At 41.9% G+C, this 5,619-nt stretch overlaps 1 pseudogene; it reads left to right on the forward strand.

The window, feature by feature from the left end:
- LOC114047514 overlaps positions 1-5,212 on the forward strand; it is a 25,708-nt pseudogene extending 20,496 nt beyond the window's left edge.
- The last annotated feature ends 407 nt before the right edge of the window (positions 5,213-5,619 follow it).

Below are 5,619 nucleotides of genomic sequence, written 5' to 3' on the forward strand. Positions count from 1 at the left end.
CTGTGTCTATACATATAAGCTCATGTATATATATGTACATACACATAAGTTTTGAACTTCTGAGTATGTATATACATGAATATATAATCTTAAAACTGCATTAAGGCTTTTGGCATACCCTGTGGGGGTGTATGTCCATATGCACATGTGTATATATGTACATACCTATGTTTGTATGCATATATGTGTATGTGTATAAATGTATTTAGTCTTCCAAACATCTTCATGTAGTTTTAAGCTTATAAATATGCACATATAAGCTTAAAACCTATGTGTATGTTATGTGTGTATATATATGCATACATACAAGTTAATATGTATATAGATACACATATACACAAGTATAACATATATACGTGCATATATGTGTGTGTATGTATGTATATATGTTTATATGGCTACACACGTATAGGTTGCTAAAGTAGACAGCACCTTTTCTACAATTTATAATCTTAGAGTGTTCCCAAGAGGGCTATCAGATTTAGTGACTTGCTTGGGGTCGCAAAGGCAATGTGAGTCAGAGGCAAGACATGAACCCAGTTCCTCCTGCTTTTGAGACACAACCCTGCTGCAAGGTATATACAAAGAAAACAAAGGTCATTTTGCATGGAAGGCATTAGTAGTTGGAGATATCAGGAAAGGCCTTATAGAGAAGCCAGCATTTGAACTGAGCTTTGATCTCTGAGTTGTTTGGGGTTATTTTAATTGTGTGTGGTGTCTTCTTAATTTTATTATTTCTTCTCATTTTTGCATGATTTTGATTTTTGCTCTAAGTCAGAATTCTGACTATATGGATAGCTTATTCAAAAATAAATTCCACATTGGTAATGAGTTTTTTTTCCTTCTGTCTGTTAAGACGGTCAGTTTCCCATAATAGCACTAATATTCTTTGACGATGTTATGTGGTGGCTACTCTGGAAGCGCCGTGGTCTCTACAGATTCAGAATTGTGGCTCATCCAAAGTGCAATGGAAAGACATCCAATCAGATGCTGATGGATTTGGAGGTGTAAATAGGCTGCAACAAACTAGACTAAGCATGCAAAATGATAGATAAAATCCAAGAGATGTATGAACAGAAAAGGAAAGGGACCAGTGTTAGCAAAGACGAGGAATAACAGATAGAAAACCCCAAGAACTGCTTTGGTACCCTTTAATGCATGAGACCAGAGAGTGCCCTCCACACCACAATTAGAATGTAAGATACCTGAGGGCAAATTCTAGAATTCAGACCATTAAAAAGGTGGTCAATGCCACCTTTTGTGGCCATTAATGATGGTTAATAGTTAATTTAGATTCCTGGGAAAGTTCGAGATTCAGATAATTAAAAAGGTGGTTAACAGCCATCTAGAAAAGAAAGTGGTAATGACAGTGAACCAAGGACCTCAGTCATGGCAGGGACTGAGTTATATTTATATTTGTATCTCTAAGCCTAGCATAGTGCCTTCCTTTCCTGTGTTAAGGACTTAGTAAATGTTTGATAATTGAATTTGTTGAAATGAACTGAGTTGGAAATCAACACTGTATTAGTAAAAGGTTGGCTCCTTTATATTTCATTTCTATTTTCAAAGTTGATAGAGATGTTTTTCCAGTCAACTTTTTCTGGAAAGAATAAGTAAACCTTTATTGGGAAAACACCAGAGGAAGTACACTGTCTGTACTATAGATAGCTTTGCGAATACGGAGGAGAAATCCCAGCCCCCAAATCTAGTTCCTTCCTCAGTGAGACACAGCCACAGTAAAATAAATGAAATCCATATTCTTTATAACAGCATAAACTGTTGCCCAGGGCCAGTGGATGGCTGTTAGCATGATTGAATTAGTTAGGTCATACCGTTCAATGACTCCTTAATTGGTTGCCACTGAAGATTCTGAAACTGTTTTCATTTCACGGAAGTACAGTGAAACAAATAGTCAGTTGCCCTCCTTAACCCGGTTTTACGAATGTGACTAAGGAGATGCAGAATAAATCATTTGTATTGGTACTGCAGCAGATACTTTTAATACATTTTTCTTTTTTAAGTCATCATTTATAAACTTGTATAAATTTTTGTTTTTATTCTGTGCTTAACAAATACCAAATAGAATTTGTGTTTGAGTATACTTTTCTTTTTAAGCATGTAATAAGATCAGTCTATAGCTTTCAAAGATGCTTTGCTTGTCTGCCCTGTTTTCTGATCTTTTGGCTCCATAAAAAAAAAATCATGTCCCAATGACCCTTTTTTCTCCTGTCCTGTCCTGTCCTCTCTCTTCTCCCCCTTCCCTTTCTTCTTTCCTCCTCTTTCCTCTCCCCTCCTCACTTCTCTTTCTCATTCCCTCCCTTCCCCTTTCCTCCCCACTGTCCTCTCATCTTTCCCCTCCTCTTCTTTCTCCTATTGTCCCTTCTCTTCTCTTTACTCTCCACTCCCGGTTCTCTTCCCTTCTCTCTTCTCCTCTCCTCTTTTCCCCTTTCTCGTCCCCTTATCTTCTGTCCTCTCTCCTCATTACTTTTCCCCCACTGCCCTGTCACCCACCACACCCCACTGGAAAAAGATAAATCAAAGCTCTTGCAGTAAATATGCACAGTCAAATAAAATAAATTCCCATTTTGGCTGGATCCAAAAATGTGTCTTATCTGTAACAGCTTCTCTCAACAATGTGGTCCTGCTGTAAGACAGCAGGGATGGACTATCTCTTTCCTTTCCAACCAGTACATCAAACCGAGAGGCTGTCTGATTCTTGCTAGCTCAGTGGCCCAGGGTAAGTTACTTAACTTTTCTGGGGCTCAGTTTATTCATCTATAAAATGAGTGGGTGGGAATAGATAACATCTAGGGTCCCTTTCAGTTCTGCGTCCTATGGTCCAAAAAAAAAAAAAACTCAAGAAAAATAAAGTTCTAAAATGTATGTTTTGAGGCTCAGATTTTTAAAATCTAGCCACTGCTCAGATTCTTATAATCTAGCCAATAGTTCACTAATGTTCAGACTCCTTAAGAGTCTGCCCAATATGGTGGATGTTCTAATAAACCTTGTCTTTGGCTGAAAGATGGCTTGGGTCAAATTCTTTCGGGCAGGAACTGCATGTCGTGATTTTGGGGTCCTAGCACAAAACTGCCTAACCCCAAATTCTTTTCCAGTCAAGACTGGAAGGTATGTAAGCCTCCCTCTCCCCCTTTTCTTGCTCTGCAGTTGGGGTCACTCTTCAAGCACCAAGGCTTGGAGGTGTTTTTCAGGCAGACAGTTATGAGGCTGTCTCACACTCAGCCTGACACTCTCACGCTCTCGGTCCACTGGGTCGGTTCGAGGCAATGGACCTGGGTACACCTTCTGATGTGGTCTAGAGGTCAGGGGTCCTGGAATCCCAAAATCATGACATGTGGGTCCTGCCCGAAAGAATTTGACCCTAGCCTTCTTGCAGCCAAAAACAAGGTTTATTGAAGATTTGCTAGACTCTTAAGGAATCTGAGCATCTGTGGGCTATTGGTTAGATTCTAAGAATCAGAGGATCTTAATGGAGACAAGATGGACCTTATATACAGAAAGATTGTGGGAAGGATCTAGGAGTGGCCAAGTAGTCCATGAGGTAATAGAATTATCAAGAGTGGGAAGTGGCCTGGGTCCATAGGGAGGCAAGAATATGGAGGGGAGATTGGGTGTAGCCACAGTGAAAGGCCAGTTGAAGGGATTATAGCCTCAGGCAAATGCCAGAGATTTGGCCATGTGGGAAAATCCAGGGTTTTTCCTTTCTGGGGCCCAGATCCCAACCCTATCATTCCCCCTCAAACAAATGAGACCGAAATTCTTTTGGAGTAAGGGGCGAAGGTCTCAGCTTCTGCAACTGCTTCCTGCTGGCAAGGGGCATAGAGCTGTCCCTGCTTGGAGGGGGTCCTGAAGAGGAGGTTGACTGACTGGAACCAAGCACAGGCTGCATCCAGGGAGCAATGGGGGGGGGGGGGAAATTGGCTGGTACCCGCTGTTTACTACCAACTGTAGGTGAATGGCCTGTAGTCTGAAAGACATAAATCTGACAGAAAAAAAAAAAACTACAGGGCCCAGATATAAAGCAAGGACTAGATTTAGGGCCCAACTTTGAGGATAAAACATCCTTAGCTCTGTTTGGATTCAGATAATTCAGTTTTCCAACCATGTAATATCAAATCCATCTCATAGCCGGACTCAGGAAGAGCCAGGTGGGTAACATTCCCTTTCAAAGCAATATAATGGGGAAACTGAGCCAGGAGGATCCCATCTTAGACTGAGGCTAAAATTGTCCTCTCAGCTTTTCCCAATGATGACTTCCCACCAATATCACCTTCTCCAAGTAGCTTGTGGCATTTCTCTCAAATGGTAGATTATTGATTATCGATGTATTATGACCTATCAGACAACTCAAAATAAAATCCTATGAGGTTTTATGTCAAATAGCAAATTTTACTAATGACAGCTTAGGAAAAACTTTTCCAGGATTTACATCTCAAACTTAAATTTGTCCTGGTGTAAAAAGCCAATCATTAGAGATTTTTATACAAAACCCAAACAAGTTTTTGGCAAGTTTACACATTAAAACAATAACCTACAATAGCCAAATTATTTTAGCAGTAACCAAGTTACGGCAAATTGCTTGACATAATTCCCTGATACCAAAAAATTTAGCTCAACTGTCTCTCACACTTCTGGGGAACATGGGGAGGTCTGGTGCACAGAGGGAAAAGGGAGATAGGAAGCTTAACTAGAGAAGAACGGCTCCCCAAATTCACCATCAGGTTCCTTCCCAACAAAGGAACAGGGCAAGAGGAGAGCATAAAGAGGGAGTGTTCAAACAACAGATCCTCAAGTAGGCAAGGGAGAGGGTATGTCCCTTCAATGCCCATGACCCAACAGGTAGAGGGGCAAGTATGGCCAGAGTAGAACAGAGAACATAGCAAAGATAAAGTGGGTAACCTTACCTTCGATTTTGCCCAGGGCTTGGTGAGAGAGATGGAGAAAGTGGGAGTGCTACCAAGCCCCAGGCTCCCTTGTCATTCCCAGTCTTGAGAAGACTGGAGGATGGGGTTCTGAGGGGCGACTCCACCATTTTTCCAACCTCAAGGACAATCCTTCCTCCAATGTCCCTCCTGGTCCCATCTTGGGCACAGTCCCAGAGGCATTGATTGTGGGGGCTCCCTGTGGGGGGGTGTCCTGGAGGGGCATTCCTTGGACCAGCGGGCCTCCTTGTGACCCTCACTGCCTGAGTTGATGGGCTTCCTTGAGGGTACTCCCTGGAGGGGCACTCCTTGGACCAGTGACCTTCCTGGTGGCACTGAAAGCAGGTTTTCCCACTGCCAGAGTTGCTAGGAGCACCCTTGGGTCTTTTCCTGGCCATGGCAGCAGCCAAGAATTGAGCATGTTCTCTGTCTCTAGCCCTTTCCCTTCTTTTTCTCTCCTCCCTTGCTACTAAGTCTCTGTTGTTAAAAACTCCAAAGGCCATCTCCAGTAATTGGGCCTGAGCTGTTTGGGGTCCCATTGCCAATTTCTGCAATTTCCTTCTAATGTCTGGGATAGACTGATTAATGAAATATATGCTAAGGATTGTTGCCCCTTCTGTAGAGTCGAGATCTAAATTCGTATACTTTTTAATAGCTTCTACTAGCCTATCTTGGAAAA

Source organism: Vombatus ursinus, unplaced genomic scaffold (assembly GCF_900497805.2).
Source record: "Vombatus ursinus unplaced genomic scaffold, bare-nosed wombat genome assembly UNPS02014789.1, whole genome shotgun sequence".
NCBI lineage: Eukaryota > Metazoa > Chordata > Mammalia > Diprotodontia > Vombatidae > Vombatus > Vombatus ursinus.